This window comes from Telopea speciosissima, chromosome 5 (assembly GCF_018873765.1).
Source record: "Telopea speciosissima isolate NSW1024214 ecotype Mountain lineage chromosome 5, Tspe_v1, whole genome shotgun sequence".
Taxonomy (NCBI): domain Eukaryota; kingdom Viridiplantae; phylum Streptophyta; class Magnoliopsida; order Proteales; family Proteaceae; genus Telopea; species Telopea speciosissima.
Genome location: NC_057920.1, coordinates 47,305,202 through 47,328,520, shown reverse-complemented (window position 1 = coordinate 47,328,520; position 23,319 = coordinate 47,305,202).

Here is a 23,319-nt window from a genome sequence, read left to right as displayed (position 1 = left end):
CTGATATTGATCTATTGCTTTTTATTTTGGCGGAGGAGGTGTTGTGTAGCGGGCTAAATAAACTGTTGCGTAACAACATGATTGAAGCCCTACTTGAGCCTAGAGGCATTCAAGATCCTAGCCATCTCTTATTCGCTGATGACATTTGTATCTTCATGAATGCCTCAAGAAGATATGTTTCCAATCTGAAGTCTTTTTTTTTTTATTACCAAAACTCTGTGGGCAGTGTGTGAGCCTTTAAAAAAGTAAGATTGTCTTTGGAATTGTACCTCCTCATCAAAAATAGAGAATTTTGGACATCTTGGGATTCCCAGTGTGCTCATGTCCTACCCGCTATTTTGGTGTCGAGATTTTCAAAGGTCGTGTAAAAATGGACCCTCTTCTTCCATTGCTTGATAAAATCAAAGGGCAGTCGGCTGGCTGGAAAGGCAAAATATTATCCATGGTGGGCAGAGTGGAGTTGGTTAAATCAGTCATCTTAGGTATGCTGACACACAACTTTTCAATTTATTGGTGGACTGAATCTCTAATTAAAACCATGAAGAGATGGATCAAAATTTTCATTTGGTCAGGTGATGTGGAGATTTTGAAGTAAATATGTGTGAAATGGGTTGACCTATGTAAACCAAAATGGGAAGGTGGGCTTGGTATTCGCAGGTTGCAGAATCAGGCTCTTATTTGCAAACTTGTTTTGCAAATAAAGCATGAAAACTTGGGGGATAGGAAGATTTTTTCGTGCAAGATTCACCAATGGTGATGGTTTGATCAAAAGGTACTACAAACCCTCTTTGGTTTGGCTGGGTGTAGAGAAAATACAGAACTTTGTCTCATCTAAGGAAAGATGGTCGGTGGGTAACAGTAGAAAAATATTATTCTGGTCAGATAGGTGGTTGGGAGAGTCTTCTATTATAGATTTGTTGAATTTAAATCCCTCTCTTTTCAAGGGTTTTATTTCTCATGCGGCTGACTATATTATGGAGGGTGATTGGCGTCTTCCCCAGGTCCATTCTCATACACTTTTGGAGGTCTTTGATTCTATTAAGGCAGTAAGACTTCCATACCCTCCCTTGGAGGATGATTACTCGTGGACTCTAAATCCATCAGGACGCTTTTATGTTCGAACAGCCTAGGACGCTTTGTGTGTTCAATGTCCCAAGGTGGCCTGATACTCAATGGTTTCGAATAAGTTCCTTCAGACCTTCCAATCAGTATTTGCATGGAAATTGCATCAAGGTAAATTGCCGACGAATGATAGAGTTGCTGCTAGAGGAGTTCCCATCCCTTCAAGGTGTGACCTTTGTCGGCGTGGTAATGAGAGTTTCTCACATATTATCTTGAAATGTGAGTTTGCTATCATTATCTTGAGTGAAGTACGTGGTGCAAAGGAAACTCTAAATCTTTATCCTTCAAAGTAGCATGGTTAGTAGGTCTAGTTTTGATCCCTTATTTTATTTGGATGGAGAGGAATTTAAGAAGATTTGACGGATGATGGAGAAGGCCATCTCAGACCTGGGAATTACTTAAGAGAGAAATATGTTCCCTATCCTCATATTTCAAGCATTTGATTTCATCAGTGAATGATCTTCTGTAGGCTAGAAGAATGGGGTTCCAATTCTCATTTTTGCAGGGCACTAGTGTATTTGGAGATCTTTTGGGCTGCACCTCCGCGTGGGTGGTTCAAACTTAACTTGGATGAGTGCTCTATAGGAAATCCGGATAGATCGAGTGCTAGTGGAATACTTCGGGATGACAAAGAAAGGGTGGTGTTCTCCTTCAAGAGTTTTCTAGGGGTTAAAACAAACTTTGAAGATGAGTTTTGGGCGTTGATCCTTGGTTCGGAGCATACTCGTAATCTGGATATTCGGAAACTTTGAATTGAGTGTGACTCGGCGGCTGTCTATTCTGGCATCTAGGAATCTTGTCGCATGGTTTGTGAGGCAGAATTGGTGTCCCTCCAACCAATCCAATTGCTGATTTCCTTTCAAAATCAGCAGCAATGCTCATGGATTCGTCTGTTTAGGTCTCGCTGCCCCCCTCTGTGCAGGATGACCTGATTATTGATGCCCAATGTAGGCCAAGATTTCATATTCAATATTAGTTCTTTTGTAGCAGGTTAGCCTCTATCATTGATGGCAATGCCAAACTTGGCAGAGTCTTTTCTAGCTAGTCTGTAGTTGCTAGTTGGCTCCTTGGATCCTAATCTTTATACATTTCTATATTCTTTCTTCTTTAATACAAATGATCTTCTAGCCAAAAAAAAAAATAGTTGGGGTACCCAAGAGAGACCAAGATATCAGTTTGTTGATAATGGATGATTTATTTTTGGGTTTGCTCCTTATCTCTACTGATGGCAATGCCGAAGGTGGAGAAGAGAGCAGTTTTTTGTGTAAACTATTGAGAAAATTACTTGGACACCCCCTAGACTATGGCATTTTGCTTAGTATCCCCAACTGTTTAAACAATTACTTGACACCCCCTGAAATCTGACGGTGTTAGCTTGCTGTTAGTGGTTGAATGGAAAAGTCCATTTTACCCTTATCACATATTCAATAGAAAACAGTGAAATTGACAGATTTACCCACCTTCTTCTTCTTCTTCTTCCTGAAACCCCCCTTCTCCTCCTTCTTCTTCATATAGCAAGCAAAGCATCTAATTAATGGCTTTTAAGCATAGAGATTTAGGTTTTTTAACTTTTTGGCCCTTTGCATGAATGTGACGGATTACCGCTATTGCAGGAGTCTTGTTGTTTACTCTAAAACTAAGCTACTGTTCTTCTTCTTGCTCTATACTAAGAGTCTAGAGAAACAGAACAGAAAAGAAATGAAAAGTTTTTCATACTCTGATCTTCACGGATTACTTTCAGTAGGCAAAGAACTAAATAAATAACTGGGAAACGGAGAAGGTTGGATAACAATTGAAATTGATACAAAACAACCATTTATGCTCTTCCTTCAGTAACCATTAAAAAAAATATAGAGTACGAAGGTCATCATCAACATCATACATTCATAAATCTATATTAACAACTCAACATAATCACAATCATAATTAAAACCCACCAATCTCAGACCCAATTACTCTATAAATATACTTTCCTTGATGATAGATACAACTTTTCAACTCAAAAAAAAAAAAAAGGAAAGATGTTGGATACAACTTGGTTAATCCCAATTCCCAAGTCCATTTCTTTGATTTGCAGAACAATCAATGAAGAACAGAATCACCAAATTGAAACAATAGGGTGGGTTCTCTTAAAAGAAAGAGGAATTCAAAGTGCAGAAAGAAGAAGAAGAGGAAGACGAAAATCAGAAATTTGTCTTCCCCAATGGAATCGCCCTAATTAGGGTTTAAATCTGAAATTCTATTTTGTACTTGAATCGGCCATGAAAGAGATATATTAGGGTTTACATCTGAAATCGATTAAGGATTTTGGGTTATTTTGATTTGAAATTTGTTTAAGAAAAGAGAATTTTTTTTCTGAAATCCATTAGGGTTTGAATCTGAAATTGGGTTGTAGGAAGAAGAAGGAGGAAGAGGATAAAAGGGTCACTTCACTACCCTTTAAGGGTAGTTAAGGCATTACAAAAAATTTAACCGATGACATCATCACGAAACTAATGGCAAGACCTACTTGAAAGAAAGGGTAAAATACAGGGGTATTCAAGTAATTGTTTGAAAAGTTAAGAATAGTAAGCAAAATAGTCATATTCTAGGGGGGTGTCTAAGTAATTTTCATCGGCCCAGGGCCTTAATATGAGTTCTGTATAGTTTTCTTCCATTTATTGTTATAAAATTGCTAACAAATAAAATCTTATAAAACTGTTGATCTTTTAACAAAAAACCAAAAAAAGAAGATCCCATTATGTTGTATAAGCCTCCCTTCACTCTGCTCCAAAACTACTGTAGGATTAAAGATTTCCTATTTTTTGCTTTTCTAAAATTCAACATTGGATGGTTCTTGGGTTCAATACATCTAGGAGACAAAAATATGGTAAATCATAAAGAGGGTAAGACTGCGTACATTATGACTCTCCCAAGACCCCGTAGTAATGGGAACCTCATGCACTAAGTATGTCCTTTTTTCTTTTTCTATATAATAATCTTACTATTTTAGTACGCTTTTTAATAAAGTGTCCCATCATTTGAAAACAAATAAAACAAAAATCTTGGGTGTATGTATGGTTGACTGTTTATCTTTTGTTACATCACCCTCTCTCGAAAAAAAATAAAGTGGCATGTCAAGACAAACATGAGCGGCCAAAAAGACCTTTATTTTGCATTGAAAATTTTGGATCATTCGCATTACAAAATAAAAGAGATCGATATTTTTTATTTTAAATGGTTATAGAGAAGTGCTAGTATTAGAAACTAAAACTTACTAACTACTACTCCCATCTACACATTGACAAAATTTTATGCCGAGCCCTTCCATCAAACTGGCAACATCAATCACTCTCACGTAAAGACTATTTGAGTTATTGCCATATGATTTTAAAATCATAAAATCTTAAAATCAGTAGAGAGGTAGTGGGAAGCATGATTGTATTTGCCTAATTGCTGACAAGGGCAGGCCGAGTCATTCACTATATAAGTAGGTGAAAAGCTTTAGGAGAGGAGATGTGCACGTATGTCCATAGCATTATTAGTAGAGAAAATGGGTATTTATTCCTTTTCTCGTTCCCTCTCATTCTGGTAGTCCTTATCTGTGTCATCTTCTTCATGTAGATGCAGTTGGGAATGGTTTCTGCAGGTATGGGTAGTTATAATCTAGTCTAAGTTTGGATGTCCAAAATATTTGATCAGTTTTCAAATTAAAAATCTCAATCTTTTCTAGTGTTCACCATCCAAAAGCCTTAGTTTTCTGGATAATAAAAAATGTAGCCTCAGTTTTAATTACATTTATGGATTTGATTTCTATCACTAATTATCTAGCCAACTAATCAATTTATCGTCACAGCTAAAATATGAAAATTTTCATTTGTTTGTTTTCTGAACTAGAGAAGAGGACAAATATTATTTCTGTGCTTGAACCTACAGTTTTTGAAAAATATGAAAATTTTCATTTGTTTGTTTTCTGAACTAGAGAAGAGGACAAATATTTATTTCTGTGCTTGAACCTACAGTTTTTGAAAGAGAATATAATCAGGTTTTTATTTCTTATAGAAACTTTCAGTTTTGAAAACAAAAGAAAAAAAAAATTTTAAAAACAGAGAATAGAACTTGATTTAATAGATAAGAATTGTTAGGTTGACTATGGATTGTTTGTTTTGCAGATTTAAATGTTAGGAAGTGATGAGTCATAAAACACCCCACCTATCAGAAGCTGCCACGTGGCTGACCTGGCCGCGGACCGAGAACCGATTTGGGCCGAGCAGGAGATTGGGCCGACCCCATCTCCGATCACCTGACAAAGCCAGACTGGAGTGAGCTAGCCGGTCGCTGAGGCCGAGCTCATACAGGTCAGCCATAGACTCCTAGCCGAGCTTGCGGCCGAGACCAAGAACTCGGGCCGACCTCCATTGCCGACCTCCTCTGTCGACCCCCTGGGCCGACCTCCGAGGCCGAGCCCTCCTCCACTGAAGCTTCCATAGCACCCCACCGGGGATCTCCGGGCCACGTCAGCACATCCCGAGAATCACGGGATAAGGATCAAGCCACGATCCCAGCGCAACACGGAATCGCACTCTACATGGACTCTTACCTTAATAAGAGTCCGACCCCGAAAATAGCTCTCCACTCCGCTCTACGCGAGAGAACCTTCCGAAAAAAGGAATCCTACCATACTAGGACTCTTCCAACCGCCTCATCTCCTCCTCCCTCTATAAATACCCAGGTATGGAGCACTATTCCTCAGTTTGCTTTTTACTATGCAGTTACGCTGTTGCATTGGAGACCTGACTTGAGCATCGGAGAGTCCTAGGCCGGAGCCACACCGGCCCTCTTGTGCTCATTGCTTGGTTTTTGCAGGCTCATCCGCGGGCGAACCAAGCACCAGAGGTTTTCACACGCAACAGATTTGGCGCCGTCTGTGGGAACGACATCAGCAAGCATCGCCGTTTCTACCAATTCCCAGAGCAATAATAATGGTGCACACGAGGTCAGGGCAGCATGGCTCGACTTCCCGCACGGAGGAGCCGCAACCCGTTGCGCCGACGAGGCGATCATCGCCCCCCGAAGCCTCTCGGCAGGGGATAAACAGAAGACCCCCTAGGGCAGGGGGTGCGCAGCCCATCACGGGCACCATTCCCCCACCAGAGAGTGGGAATGGGGGAGGTGCGCTAACCACGGCCGCGGCTAGCCGGGTACAGGCCGAGCCAAGCTTGGACGGGATGGGCCTACCAGCACCGCCACCCTTGCAGGAGAGTTTGGACCCCAAAGCCCCGGCAAATAATCGACAGGTTATGGATTTGCAGCTGCAGATGCTCCACACCAACGAGATGCTGCGCACCTTCATGAACTAGATGGCCCGAGGCGGGCTTATGGGCCAACCACTGGCAGCGCCCCCTCCAGCTCTGGTACGCGCAGAGAGAAACTTACAGCAAAATGGTGGCCGGCGTAGAGCCGAGCCGAGTCAAGCCGCATCCTCGCACCCGTCTCGTCAGAAGATTCCACCTCCGCGCCCTAGTAGAGGCGCTCGGCGGGATGAACAAGAGCATCGCCAAAGCCCGCGAACAGGGCAGGAAATCGAACCAGCCAACTCGGTAGCGAGGAGGTCGGTATTTTCTGGACGGTTCGGAGAGGACGAACAGCCGAGGAGAGTCCGAGAACAAAGGAAAGAGCCGGTTGAAAGGCGCGCATCGAGACAAGTAGAAGGATCTCGTCATACCCCCCGGCGTCAAAGCTCGCCTCTCCGAGAAGAACAACAGGGGAGCCCCCGTGGGTCCAACTTCCAGGAGGAAAAAAGAACAAGGAAGGGTGGTGAGGACCGACCTGACCAGAATGGCCGACCACAACGGGACCGACCCTATCGACCCCGGGCCGAGGAGCCGGTTGGCCGAGCACCTAAAACCGAGTTGGAGAGGCGGCTACGAGACTTGGCGGAGCAAGTGGAGTGGTTGAAGAAACAAGCGACCCCGGACGCCTACTCTTTGGTCGGGCATCACCCATATCCTCCAGAGATCATGACCGCGCCGCTACCAAACGGGTTCAAACCTCCCCCGTTCGACCGATATAACGGGATGACCGACCCGACAGATCACATCAACTACTTTAATGCGATGATGACCATGTACGGAGGTACCGAGATCGTTTCTTGTCGAGCCTTCCCTGCATCCCTCAAGGGCGCGGCAACCTCATGGTTCTCCTGGTTGCCGCCGAACTCCATAAAAAGCTTCGCTCAACTCTGCCGAGCCTTCGTCACGCGCTTCCAGAGTAGTATGAAACACAAGAAGACAACGGTCAACCTACTCAGTGTGAAGCAAAGGCCCGACGAGTCAATCCGAGCATTCGTCTCCCGCTTCAACAAGGAATCCTTAGACATCAAGGATTTGGATGAGGCCACGGCCCATACGGCTATGAGCAACGGGCTCGCCGACATGGACCTCATCAAGGACCTGGCCAGAAAGCCGACAAGAAACCTGGCCGAGCTCTTGGAGAGGTGCAACGAGTTCGTAAATATGGCCGAGGTCCTCTAGGCCCGGAAGGGAAACGAAGGCCGACCCGACAAGAAAAGGCCGACAACAGACGACCGTAGGGAAGACAAAAGGCCCAGGACGGATCGCTGAGCTGACAACTCGGATCGAGCTCGGAGCCCCGACTACACTCCACTGAATACCTCGCGCAAGGAGATCTTGATGCAAATACAAGACGGAGGGTACATCCGCCGACCCCGACCAATGCAAGCGGGATCATCTCGGAATCCCAACAAATACTGTCAGTTCCACAAGGACACCGGTCACGACACCGAGGATTGCTATCAGTTGAAAAGAGAAATCGAAGAGCTAATAAAAGCGGGCCACTTGAAGCGATATGTCAAAGGAGGCCGAGAAGATCGTGGAGGTCGGTGGCCTGAAGACCGAGATCAAAGAAGAGCCGAGCCTAGGACCGAAAACAGGCGAGTTGAACGAGACGATGATAAAGTCCGAGCCGAGAAGAAAGAGGACGGATCTGGGCCAAGCAGTGACAAGGGAGCTCCCATATACACTATCCTCGGAGGGCCCGGGCAAGAGACTACTCGAAAGGCTAAGGCAAACGCGCGGTTCAGTGGAGTGGCCGAGATGCCCGCCAAGAAACTCAAGCCAGCGGCGACGATCTCCTTCACCGAAGCCGACCTCGAAGGTATAAGTTTACCTCATGATGATGCTTTAGTGGTGCAGGTAGAAATTGCGAACAGACCCGTCCACCGTGTATTGGTCGATACCGGCGCATCCGTGGACCTTATGTCACTAGAAGCGTACCAACAATTTGGCTTCGACGATGAAGCGCTCAAGCCAGAAGGCACCTCACTTCACGGGTTCTCGGGAGCTGCCGCGACCATCAAAGGCTCGATCGACCTGCTGGTCACGATTGGGCAAGCTCCATGCCAGGCGACGATTCAAGTCAAATTCATGGTGGTACGGTCGGTAGTGGCTTTCAACGCCATACTCGGCTGTCCTTCATTGACCGCCCTCCAAGCCATCATCTCCCCGACACACTTGAAGATGAAGTTCCCCACCGAGAACGGTGTCGGTGAGGTCCGAGGCGACCAGAAGAAGGCACGGGAGTGCTACGCTACTTTCGTCAAGCAAAACAAGGGTAATGTTCGAGGAATGGCAATGTGCGTCGAGCATCTCCCCGAGGATCAGCGGGATGAGCTTATCGAGAGGAGAGGACGACCCATGGAAGACCTGACCCCATTTCATGTCAGCGAAGATGACCCAACAAAGGTGGTCCAGCTCGGATCATTATTAAATGAAAATCAAAGGAATCAGCTCAGAGTTTTCTTGAAGGCGAACGCCGATGTCTTTGCCTGGTTGGCTGCCGACATGACTGGCATACCCAGGCATATAGCTGAGCACCGGCTCCACGTAGATCCAGGTCGAAAACCAATCCGACAGAAGAGAAGGAACTACGCACTTGATCGACAAACCGCGATCAAAGAAGAGGTGGAGAAGCTTCGCCGATCAAGGTTCATTCGAGAAGAAAATTTTTCGACCTGGTTGGCTAACGTCGTCATGGTCCCTAAACCAAACGGGAAGTGGAGAATGTGTGTCGACTACACCGACCTCAACAAGGCTTGTCCAAAAGATGAGTACCCGCTACCTCGAATCGACCTCTTGATCGACGCCACGGCAGGTCATGAGATGCTGAGTTTCATGGACGCGTACTCCGGCTACAACCAAATCATGATGCATGAAGAGGACGAGTCATACACGGCATTCAGAACTGACCAAGAAAATTTCTGCTACAAGGTCATGCCGTTCGGATTGAAAAACGCCAGAGCGACGTACCAACGCCTCGTGAACTATATATTCCGCGGGCAGATTGGAAGGAACATGGAAGTCTACGTGGACGACATGTTGGTGAAAAGTTTGAAGGCCGAACACCACTTGGCCGACCTGGAAGAAGTCTTCGGTGTATTAAGGAAGAACCAAATGAAGCTGAATCCCGCCAAGTGTGCATTCGGCGTGACCTCGGGAAAGTTCCTCGGCTTCATGGTCTCTGTCAGAGGCATCGAAGCCAATCCGGAAAAAATCAGAGCCATCCCAAGAGATGAGTCCTCCAAGGACGATCCGAGAAGTACAGAGGCTAAACGGGCGTATGGCGGCGCTGGCGCGATTCATGTCGAGATCGGGCGACAAGTGCCTACCATTCTTTAAGGCCCTTAAGAATATCCGAAACCCAAAGGACTTTATATGGTCGGACGAATGCCAGGAAGCTTTTGAAGAGCTGAAGAAATATTTGGAGAACCCGCCTCTTCTCAGCCGACCCGAACCAAAAGAGGAGCTTCAAGTCTACTTAGTCGCTACCCCTGTAGCGGTCAGTGCGGTGTTGATCAGGGAAGAGAGTTGAACTCAAAGGCCGATATACTACATCAGCCACGTTCTTGTCGATGCCGAGACAAGGTACTCCGGGTTCGAGAAAGTAGCATTCGCTCTTGTTACGGCTGCAAGGAAACTGAGGCCGTACTTCCAAGCTCATCCGATCACGGTACTGACCGACCAGCCACTCAAGAAGATATTGCACAAACCCGATGTTTCGGGACGACTGATTACTTGGGCGGTTGAGCTAAGTAAATACGATATAAGCTATCGTCCGAGGACGGCGATAAAAGGACAAGCCCTTGCCGACTTCATCGCCGAATGTACAGGCCCGACCTTGAGGTCGGAGAAGAAAAGACAGTAGAAGAGGTCGGGGCTACGGCTGACCCGACCTGGACCATGAATGTCGATGGCTCAAGCAACTCCGGAGGAAGCGGGGCCGGCCTGATACTGGTAAGCCCCGAAGGGTTTCTGATCCAATATGCCCTGAGGTTCAAGTTTCCCACCTCGAACAACGAGGCTGAGTATGAAGCCCTTCTAGCTGGACTTCGAGTCAGCAAAGCTATGGGCATAAAGCGGTTGAAGGTGCGAGGAGACTCCCAACTAGTGCTCAACCAGGTCAACGGAGACTATGAGGTGAAAGACGAGAGGATGATAGCTTACCTGAGCTGAGCCCGAGATCTGATTTCCGAACTCGAGCACTTTGAGATGACTCAAATACCGAGAAAAGAGAATGTCGTAGCTGACTCCCTGTCCAGGTTGGCCGAGGCCGACCTCCAATATCTGAACCGGTCAGTATACATAGAAATCTTGGAGAAGCCCTCCTTACAAGAAGAAAGCGTAAAGCACATTGAAGAGGATGGGCCGACCTGGTTGGACCCCATTGTCAACTATTTGGAGAATAATCGGCTCCCGGAGAACCGAGACGAAGCAAGAAAGGTCAAGATCCGAGCTGGCCAAGTACACCATGATCGACGGAGTACTCTACAAAAGAGCAATCTCGGCCCCTCTTCTCCGATGCCTGGGACCAAAGGGGGCCGAGTATGCTTTGGGCGAGGTGCATGAGGGAATATGCGGGAGTTACATGGGTGGCCGAGCTCTCGCATACAAGATACTTCGGCAAGGATTTTATTGGCCAAGAATGCAAGAAGAGGCCATGAGGTACGTGAAGACGTGCGAGAGTGTCAACTGTTCGTACCAATCCCAAGCCGACCAGCAACAAAGTTGACCTCAATGCTGAGCCCAATTCCATTCGCTATGTGAGGAATGGACATTCTCAGAGATTTCACCCCGGCATCGGGAAACAGAAAATATGTAGTAGTGGCGATCGATTACTTCACCAAGTGGGTCGAGGCTGAGCCCCTTGCAACCATCACCGAGAAGAACGTGGAGAAATTCTTCCGAGATAAGGTCATCTACCGGTTCGGGCTACCGAAAGTACTCATCACAGATAATGACACGCAATTCAACAATCCGACCTTCCAAGAATTCTGCGAACACTTCTATATTGACTTCTGACCCGTCTCAGTAGCTCATCCGCAAGCAAATGGACAAGTAGAAGTGTCCAACCGAACATTACTCGCCGGCATTAAGAGAAGGTTAGATGAGGCCAAAGGGAGATGGGTGGAAGAACTCCCAAGTGTCCTATGGGCATATCGGACAACAGTAAGAACTCCAACCGGGGAGAGTCCTTTTTGCCTCGCTTATGGGACCGAAGCCCTCGCCCCGGTTGAAGTTATGGCCTCATCGTACCGAGTGCTCAACTTCGATGAGAAGACCTACGAAGATGGACTGAGAGCCAACCTTGACTTCCTCGATGAAGTCCGAGAAAATGCCCTACTCTGGAACGCGGCATACCAGCAGAAGACGGCAAAGTACTATGACTCAAGAGTAAAAGAGCGGCACTTCCGTCAAGGGGACCTTGTTCTCAGAAAACTCAGCGCATCCCAGCTGAGGCAACAAGGAAAGTTAGCACCAAATTGGGAAGGCCCGTACATAGTCTCCAAGCAAATTCGCCCTGGCACGTATCGCTTGCAGACTCAGGGGGGCAAGAAGGTACCGAGACCTTGGAACTCAAAAAATTTGAAGAAGTTTTTTCAGTAACTGAGCATGCTTGTATTCGGCTTCAGCTCTGACATTTGATTCAATAAAGTCTTTCTCCACCACTTAACGTATTTGCAAGCTCCTAAATCAAAGTCGTAAGACCGGTCCTCATAGACCTGGCCGACCTCAAAGACCGACCCTCAAAGGTCGGCGGCCAAGTCGTAAGACCGGTCCTCATAGACCTGGCCGACCTCAAAGACCGACCCTCATAGGTCGGCAGCCGAGTCGTAAGACTGGTCCTCATAGACCTGGCCGACCTCAAAGACCGACCCTCATAGGTCGGCACCCAAGTCGTAAGATCGGTCCTCATAGACCTGGCCGACCTCAAAGACCGACCCTCATAGGTCGGCAGCCAAGTCGTAAGACCGGTCCTCATAGACCTGGCCGACCTCTCAAGAGCAAACATCCCCCTTTGGCCGAGCCTAACAAAGTCCAAAACTAAGCTAAGGCATTAGGCTCAGCCAAGAAGGATGCTCGGCCACGCGTCCGCTTATATGATAGCCTGTCCAATCGGGCCAAAGGGAACGGCGAATTAACTAACCAAGGCGAGGATCACATTGACCTCGAGCATGGCATGGCCGAGCCACTGACCACATAAGGCATGGGTAAAAAAGAGACAAGTTTCTAAGCTCGGCCAGCGAAACGACTCGGCCGTTCGGCCACAAATAGAACACAGTACACAAGGAAAAGAAGGCTAAAAGCGCTGAGCTAAAACACTTAGACAAATTCTGGCAAAAATAGATTTTTTCATTCATTATAAACCGACTGATCGGCACGGTTACAAGATGGTCAGTCCGGCCCCCAAAAAAAAAAAAAATTACATTTCGGTCTCCTCGGCATTGGACTTGGAGGTGACCTCGGAGGTGTCCACTGCAGTAGGCTCGACAGGAGGGTCTTTTGGTCCAACGTCTAGAGGGAAGACGTCGGCCGGAGTAGGTTCCTCGAGAGGCAGAGCCTGGGTGACCTCGGCTCCCTCCTCATCTCCCAACTCCCCGGCGAAGGTAGTCACGTCATCATCAAAATGGGAGAGATTGAGATCAGGGTACGCGGCCTTGATCTCGGCCAAAAGCTCAGCTCGGCCTGCCTCGAAACCCTCGGCGTATGGAGGCCTCCTGATCTCATGGCAGACATTGGCGTACTCCTCCGATTGAAGATAGTCGCTGACTGCCTCGTTCCGAGCCGTAGCCAGATCTTCCTTGGCCTTCTCCCTCACCTCAGCAAGCTGACCCTGCAGAGCCCGGACCTTCTCTCTCTGCGTGACCACCTCGGCCTGAGAGCTCTCCACTGCGGCCTCGACGGCAGTGAGCTTCTCTTGGGTCTCTCGACGCCTCTGAACGGCATCCTGGCCATCCTGATAGGCCTTCTTGCACTGGACGTCCAAAGAATAGTTCTCGGTCAGGAGTCGCTCAAAGCGAAGCATGGTCTCCACCGCCTTGGCGAAGCCCTACAAAAAAGCATGAGAACAAAAATCAAGACAGACTACACAGATCATATCTAATCACAAGAGCTGACCAGGAAACTTACCATGTTGAAATCCTGGAACAGAGTGGAGAGGAGCTCGGGGTCAGACAGCGCCTCGAGCTTCTCCTTGTCGGTTGGAAGCCGACCTGCATCCAGCCATTCTTTGGCGTGTGCGGCCGACTTCAAAGCCGAGGCCCCTGGGAAGAGGCACCAGGTCGGCCTTACCGGAACGTTGTTGGCCGAGGCCCTCCCCAAGACGTATCGGGAGATGTTGGTGGGTGAAGCCATGGGCGGAAGACCACCACTCGTCAGATTGACAAAGAGCTTCTGACGCTTGATGTCTCTCGGCAGGCTCCTCTCGCCTTTTCGGCCTTTCCCCTTCCTCGGAGACCCTGCGGGGCCCGTATTCTTCTCGGCCTCAAGGCCGACCACAGCGTCCGATGGTCCCGGCTTCACGGCCTTGCCCTTAGGGGCCTTGGAGGACTCGCCCCGGGGCTTCTTCTCTGCATTTTTCTTCCTTCGGTCTGCAAGGGTCTCGGCCCTTAGCCGAGCTGTATCCATAGGGGGAATGTGGCCGACCACTGCAAGAGAAACCGAGAACATAAAAAATAAGTAGAAACAAAAAAGAAGACTAACTAAAGGGGTCAGCTCGGACCACTGAGACGGGCTCGGCTCGGGCGCCTACCAGGGATCATATGCCACCTCTGAAGAAACCACTCATCCTGAAGCTGGAGGACATCGAAGGGTGGACGCTGGAGGATCAGGTCAACCGAGGTCATCTCGTTCTCGGTTAGGGGTAGTACCCTATTGACATAGTTCAAGTTCATCTCCTTCCACTCGGTTCGGAGAGGGCTGTTGGGAATGGAAGCGAAGAAAAAATGAGGCTTCCAATACTTATTGAAGGTCGGCGTGCCGACCAAAAATTTGTGGCTGCCCAGAGCCGCACTCTTCCCCGATCGGCGGCAGAAATAGTACCACCCCTTCTAGGGAGACTTCTTCAAGAAGAAGAGCCGAGAGAAAAGCGCCACGCTCTCACCTCGGCCCATCTCGCAGAATAAGGCGTAGAAGTCGTACACTGCCAGCCAAGAGTTCGGCACCAGCTGACCAGGAGACAGGTGGAAGTGGTCCAAGATCTGGTCCACCAGACCGAGGTCGGGGAGCCAGAACGCATACTTGAAGGGCGTCTCGTACAAAGCCACCTCGTCGGGCCTGATGAAGCAGGCCATCTCCCCGGGGTTAGGAACTCGGAGCTGAATGTCCTCGGGGATGGCATAGGTCGTCCTCAGATAGTCGAGGTCGGCCTCCGTGATCGTTCTCGGAACGATACCGACACTACCTTCCTCGGGCTCAGGAGCGTCAGCGGACGAGCTGATCGAGCCCACCCCCACCTCGGACGAATCCCCCTCACTTGATTCCTCATCGGAGGAGGATGACCCAGAGTTCTTGGCTCGATCTGCGGCGATTGGGTGGGCCACGTGGTCAAACTCCAAGAGTAACGGAGGCTCAGCCACCTCGGCCTGACGAAGCTCCACTACATCGGGCTCATCCGAGGTCGAGCCCAATAGGTCTATAGTGGGAGAACGAGCGGGGACCTCTCGGCTCGGACTCGCGCCCTCTGTTGCCCTGGCAAACAGCTCACCCATGGGACTACTACCAACTGACATACTGGGCGGAGAAGACTTACTGGTTGAAGAAGAGCTGAGCGAGAACGAAGCAAAGGCCGAGCTGATCACGAACAAATAAACACCGAGCGCTACCGAGCTGAAGAATCCAAGCTTGCCGAGAAGTCAATAACTTAGAGCAGTGAGGAATGAATAGTTAGGAGTCGCCTATTTATAATCCTTGGGTTTTACTGATCCAACGGCCGACCAGAGCTCAGCATAATTCAACGGCCCAGATCAAAGGATGGTTCAAATTCCCGAGCCTGCCATAATGACTCTGCTGACGTGGCACTGACACCCAACCGTTAGACCGTGCAACGTCAAATCCACGGCAAAAAATAAGCTCGGCTCAACCGCAAGAATCTTCCAGACAAGTGACCAGGAAACTCCACTCATTAGTGCCAAGCCGACCCCCGATGAGTGGGGGGGCCTGTGATGAGTCATAAAACACCCCACCTATCAGAAGCTACCACGTGGCCGACCTAGCCGCGGACCGAGAACCGATTTGGGCCGAGCAGGAGATTGGGCCGACCCCATCTCCGATAAGTCACCTGACAAAGCCAGACTCGAGTGAGCTAGCCGGTCGCTGAGGCCGAGCTCATACAGGTCAGCCATACACTCCTAGCCGAGCTTACGGCCGAGACCAAGAACTCGGGCCGACCTCCATTGCCGACCTCCTCTGCCGACCCCCTGGGCCGACCTCCGAGGCCGAGCCCTCCTCCACTGAAGTTGCTATAGCACCCCACCGGGGATCTCCGGGCCACGTCAGCACATTCCGAGAATCACGGGATAAGGATCAAGCCACGATCCTAGCGCAACACGGAATCGTACTCTACATGGACTCTTACCTTAATAAGAGTCCGACCCCAAAAATAGCTCTCCACTCCGCTCTACGCGAGAGAACCTTCCGAAAGAAGGACTCCTACCATACTAGGACTCTTCCAACCGCCTCATCTCCTCCTCCCTCTATAAATACCCAGGTATGGAGCACCATTCCTCAGTTTGCTTTTTACTACGCAGTTACGCTGTTGCATTGGAGACCTGACTTGAGCATCGGAGAGTCCTAGGCCGGAGCCACACCGGCCCTCTTGTGCTCATTGCTTGGTTTTTGCAGGCTCATCCGCGGGCGAACCAAGCACCGGAGGTTTTCACACGCAACAGGAAGCTGCGACATAAACCCTCGACTCCTCCTCCTCCAATTCCCAACTCAAATATGGGACGGAACGAAACCCACGACGATTAAAATGACAGAAAGAGAAGGAAGAAGAGCTATTAAAGACTTTACCCAAAAGAAGCAGGGATAAGATAATAATGTCAATCTTTTGGGCTTGAGTATTGTGTAGGAGTATGACTACTATATTTACTTGCAATTTATCTTCATGCATGTTTGCTTATTTTCAGAATTCTATAATAAATCCACCTTTCCATGTCTCCTATTTCTTTCTCTTTTTTCTCTAAAGATCAGAGATGTATTAAATTAGTGAAATAAAAAGAGGGATATAAAAAGATACCAGGACAAGAACTCGCAGTAATGGACCCACCTTCAGCATTGCCATCAGCAGGAAGCCAGCCCAACCCCACCTCCCCCACTGAACATGGAAAAATCATGAAAAAATTTAGTATCTAGGTAAGACCCAGATGTCACGACACCACACACCTAGACACCAAATCCGGCTCGGACCGGATAGGAAAAATGTGGCATTCATTCATGATTATTTAAGTTTGGAGCAAGCAGCTCAAAACCCTATAGTATTTAAAACTTTGATCATCACATATAACTGTTAATAGCGGAAGTCGTAAAGAAATTAGATGGGGTACTAAAACATAAACGTCATGTTCATTACTAACATAATTCCCCATCTAAAACCCTCATAATAAGCAATGATATTGTTGGCATCTAAAATAGTCTAGAAATAAAACATAGCATCAACATAATTTCTTAACTTTACACGACCTTATATACACCCAAAGGCAACAAAGGTCAGATCCTTCAATTGGTATTTTCTTGCTCAGCAACTCCCTTTCCTTTGTCTTTCAATCCTTGATCTCGTATAAACATGAAGCAGTATTGGGCTGAGCTATACAGCCTAGTGAGCAAGATACACAACCAAGTAGTGATATAAATCATAGTAACATATATTTCATATAAACATGAAGTGTAAGAATCAAGTTTCTTGCGTTGGATCATAGCATTCAACCATCTTACAAAACATTCCATATAACATAAGCAACTTATGAATCAACATTTGTGATTTTTAATCATAGGTGAACATAGTTCCATTGTTAATCAGTCATTCCATAAGTTACTTTTCTTTACAGTCTTTGCCTCAACTCCCCCCCCCCCCACAATTCGATGTGTATACCTATGATTGTGGTTGCCAATTAAGGCCAGTGTGTGACGCCTCAAATCTGGGGTAATGGTATTGGCCCTCACGGACCACTATTAAATATTGTTTTAAGTCAGTTACTTACTATGTGCAGAACTATAAAACATACATCAAAATTCATATGTATTAGAGACATCAAAATATTGCAGTGGGAACTCCATAAACATTTCATAAAATACTTGTGTACATCTGGCAAAAGCCATTATACTGTACTATGCATCTGTTTACATATCAGGACTTGCTATCATATACATCAAAAGACCATTCTGAATATATACATTTCACAAGTGTATCTCAAAATACATCTAACACCAAAAGGTGTATCACTACTCTCTGGCTTTGTGTTTGATCATCTACTTAGAAGGAGCTACTCCCCTTCCTTTAGCTCTCCTGACACAGTCGGCGCACTGACACTCAACATGTGTATGCTCTGAAAAAACAATGATATTTGTGGAGTGAGCTAAGTAGCCCAATGAGAAAGCATACAATTCATAATCATAATATGTTGTGCAAATGATACCATGACATGCTACTATGATAACTATCAATCTGTAATACTATGTCTGAGCATGCAATAGGTGGAATGCATGACTATGTACAATAAAATCATTGTCTGTCTATCATTCTCTTTCTGTGATTTAATTACTTTGTCTGATACTCTTTGTCTTTAGCTTTGTCTATATGTGGGTGATCTGCCGCTTGTAGATACAACGCGGGCGCGAACACTTTTGGGTGTTAGGAGCGCCTTCTTGGGGTTGGTCCCTTTTTTTTAGTGACTCAATGAAAAGGAAAAGGGGTGCGGGAAGCACGACTTAAAAATTAAAAGAAAATAAATAAGGGGAGTCGCCACCTAGGTTGTTATGGGCCTAGAACCCTATGTGGGTAGCCCAAATCCCAGTTAAAGGATAGGGCTACAATTGATTCCATATGGTATAGCCAGAGTTTGGGTAAGAGGTCAAGTTATGAAGGTGAGACGGTTTTACATAGCCCACTCCGCCCAATGAGTCGATCTTTCTACTAGATGCTAAGATATGAGTCAAATATTCTCTCAAAACAAAATATCCTAAACTAAATGCGAGGCTAACATACTATTAAATTGCATGCATTTAAAATACTGAAAAAAAATCAAACATGCTATGTTAATATACAAATACTAATATTTACACAAAAATAGTTTACTTGAAAAAAAAACCTACATTATGCCAAATTTAAAGTGAACTGAGGGATAGACATACCTAACTATAGCTTTTGACGAAGATCGGAAAGGGAAGATTTCCTTGCTTCTTTGGCGAACTTTCGACAGAGCTCTAACTAATTCGAACAAACTTTGTTGACGAACTTATGGCAGAACCCCAGCTTATTCAAATGTTTTTGACAAAATGTTGGCAGAACCCTTATTCGGATGAAATTTGTTGATGAAATTTTGGCAGAACCTCGGCTTATTCGGATGAACTTTTTTGACAAAATTTTGTAGAACCCTGGCTCAAGTGGAGGGGGATTGACTATTTCTCTCTCTCTCTCTCTCTCAAGACTATACCTCCTAAAAAAGGGTTGGGCTTAAAAATGGATCATACACGCACTTCTAGGCTAAATTGAGTAGGTTCACTTTTCTTGTGGATTCGGGACATCAAGGGGCTTATCGAAGGACTATCAACAAGGGAAAGGGACATTGGGGTGTCCAAAAAATACTAAAACAAGGAGAAACTTCTTAGAAAATGGCTCTGGATTTAGAAAATTTGGATCATAATGAACAAGTGGGGGTTTCCTATCTATCAAGAAAAAAAGAGAGGCTTAAGGGATCCATGCACCACCATTTAGGGTCCATTTTATGATTCTGCCGATGCTTTTGGTACGATTTTGGCCGTCGATTTACGTCCAAAAATCATATTTTTTTAGTGTAATATACAATTGGATTCATCTCTGAGCACTATCCATTACTACAGATGGTGGTCCATTTTTTAGTCCAAAAATATTTTAAAATTCAAGACATGTGTTAACACCATTTCGGTATTGGGGTGGATTTTTGATAGTCTTTTTAAAGCTGCTTTTGCACCACTAGCTAATGTCAAGTATTTTGCACTCAAAGTCATTTATAAGAACCTTATTGGGGACGGCGGGGTAAGCTTGGTGTTTGTGGTGGATCAGTCCTTCTTGGAAGAGGTAAAATGTCAATCCACATCCCATTGTCGTTTTCGTTGGGGGGGGGACAAAATTCAACGTCTACAGAATGCCCTTCTTTTTTCGAGGCTTGTGTGTCAGCCGAAGGGAAAAGTTAAAAGAGCATCTGATTTTGTCACCCAGAGCATGTATTGGCGACACCCTGCTCAGGGGTGACGGAGGTGCAATGCCAAATTACATATGATAAATCAAAACTCGGTTAAAATTGATCAATAAAATCATGTCCCAAATAAAGCCAAAAAAAAACACTCAAGTTGCCTATCAAAGGTTGAAACACAAGTAGATTTCCTACCACATGGCTTAAGAAATATGTAGGTTACCTTCCACAAGGTTGAAAACCATGCAGATTGCCTTCCCTAAGGATTGTTAACGAAAAAGTGCAAAGCGATGTAGGGTAATGATATTTGTCTAATGACCAAATGGATTTGAGGAACGGTAAAATAGATGCAAAAACTCAAAAAATGGTCAAAAATGATCGAAACCAGACACAAAACCATGCATTGGGAAATGGTCATGATGATCGCTTAAGCTGGCAAAACAAACCCGAGAAATGGTCAGAATAGACTCAACAACTCAGAAAACAATTGAAAATGATCAAAATTGGATGCAAAACTACGCACCGTGAAACAATCATGATGATCACTTAAGATAGTGAAAGAAATCTGGGAAATGGTCAAAACAAGTTGGAAAACGATTGAAAATGAATTGAAATGGGACGCAAAAAGGTAACATGGATTTGTGGATTGGCTTGGGCCATTCCACGTATCCATGGATGGCCTAGGATAGTCACTATATTAGTGGAAGTGGAGGTTCCTTAACTTGGTTTTTTTGCGACAAAGCCCTGTTGGATCCACCCCTCGATTGCTTTTTAACTTTTTTTAGTTCGCTTGATTATGAGTTCGTGTAAGCCTCCACCCACCGGGAAATGGAAGTATAGGATGGGAAGCTGTAAATTCATTAAGAAACAAGCAGAGTTGTTCCAAAGGAGCATTCTCCGACATTCGGTTCGCCACATCTATGGACATATAGTGGAGGATCAGGTAAGTCTTACTTCCTCTTATGCGAAGATTATCATGCTTTACTTCTTGGAAAGTCGGATGTATTTTGTTGCCTTTCAATGATGGTCCCATGACCTTTTCTTTTTCATACTTCCTGCTACCTCACCCACTAAGTGCAAGAGGTATGAGTTCCTTCAACTAGTACATTACTAGTATAAATCCCTTTGTGATGCAGTCGTGAACCGAATTAAGAGAGCCGGTTTTGAGTATACAACCTATCTAGATGCTCGCAACATAGATCCTACTATCGTGCGTCTTCTTTTTGAGCATTAGTGACTAGGAACCCAAACTTTCCATTTGGTGGTGGAGCAGATGACCATCGCTCCCCTGTCTTTTCATGCCCTTACTGGTCTTGACTTTGGGGGCATCCCATCTATTTTGGAAGAGGTAGAATTTCCTCCCAATTCTAGGAACATTGAGGATCTGCTGGGATTACTAGTCAAGGAGGATGTCATTTCTCTCCATGCTTTGACAACAGTTTGGGAGGGCCAGAAGCTAACCAATGCTTCTTCCTCGGTAGTGCTTGATCAACTAGCTTGAAGTTTATTACACTATATGATAGGCCAGGTGTTCTTCTGCAACCTAAAGGGAGAGATGCTAGCCAAATTCGTCCACTTCTTCCCCTCTTATGATAGTGTCAAAGAGTATGACTGGGCCGGAGCTGCATACGCTCACTTTCTGAGGATGATGGACCTCTTACCCATTGGTTCCATCAACCTATATGATCCAAATTTTGTTATATAAGTATATTCTTCCTCACTAGCTTTGTCTTTCTTTTCTTTTCTCTTTTGTCTCTTTCCTGATATTTGTCTTTCTTGTGCAGGAATGGGCCTATGAGCATCTAGGGTTCCTATCTCCAAAATTGATTGATGATTATTGAACTTACTTTCCTCGCACCAACAGGTGGGGATCGATAGCTCAGAGAAAAGTGTCAATTGCGTCCCCATTGCCTTGGCATGAAAGCAGTTGATGAACTCAACCACTTCACGGTAAACATCTTTTATCCCTCTTTTCTTTCAATTGATACATTTGTTTCCCTTGGAACATGTATTTTCCTTGATTACAGGTGAAATGACACATTCATTCATAATTATTTAACATTGGAGCAAGCAACTCAAAACTCTATAGTATTTAAAACTTTGGCCATCACATATAACCGTTAACAGCATAAGTCTTAAAGAAAATAGATGGGGTACAAAAACATAAACGTCATGTTCATTACTACTACATTCGGGTGTTAGGAGCGCCTTCTTGGGGTTGACTATTTCTCTCTTTGTTGACGAACTTTGATTGATGATGATTGGACTTGAACTTTGTTGACGAACTTATGGCAGAACCCCAGTATTCAAACTTTTATGCAGAACCCTTATTCGGACGATATTTGTTGATGAAATTTTGGCAGTACTGTAGCTTATTCGGATGAACTTTTTTGATAAATTTTTGGCAGAACCCTGGCTCAAGTGGAGGGGAATTGACTATTTCTGTCTTTCTCTCTTGAAGGCTATACATCCCAAAAAAGGGTTGGGCTTAAAAATGGATCACACACGCACTTCTAGGCCAAATTGGGTAGGTTCACCTCTTGTGCGATCGGGATATTGAGGGACTTATCGGGGTACTATATGATCAAAATTTTGTTATTCAAGTATGTTCTTCCTCACTTTGTCTTTCTTTTCTTTTCTCTTTTGTCTCTTTCCTGATATTTTTCTTTCATGTGCAGGCATGGGCCTATGAGCATCTAGGGTTCCTAGCTCCAAAATTGATTGATGATGATTGGACTTACTTTCCTTGCACCAGTAGGTGGGGATCGATAGCTCAGAGAAAAGTGTCGATTGGGTCCTCATTGCCTTAGCATGAAAGCAGTTGAATGAAGTCGACTACTTCATGGTAAGCATCTTTTATCCCTCTTTTTCTTTCAATTGATACATTTGTTTCCCTTGAAACATGTATTTTCCTTGATTACAGGTCAAATGGAACCCTTTTGCCCATACCGCATTCCCTGATATAGTTGACTTGTTGTTGAGTTCTCTTCCAAGGCCATAATATCTATGCTTGGTACCTGGGAGAGCGTGTCTACAAATAGTGGTCGGAGTCTCAAGTCTGACTAGTTCCTCACCCTCCTCCTGAGCTGATGCACAATCCTTAGCATCTTTCAGAGAAAGAGATGGTTATCTAGATGGAGGAACTCGATGCTCAGGGATTTTTACATAGATTAGCAAACTATCAAGATTTACTCATGAGAGAGATCGTGTGTGTACCTTTGACTGGTGATGGCCCTCAAGCGAGTCTTAAACTGTGCATGGCCTAGTCATATTGATAATTTCATATCTCTCTTCCCAGTATGTTGGGCGATCCCCTGCTCCTCCCACAAATCCTTCACCTAGTCCTACCATGAGTGTAGTAGGTAGCAACCGGGTCTATTGGTCCTTCTTTTGATTCTTCTCTCCATTATCCAGGTATCGGCTAGCTCATGCTATAGATTACATTCCTTACATCATTCCTGGATTCCGTGGAT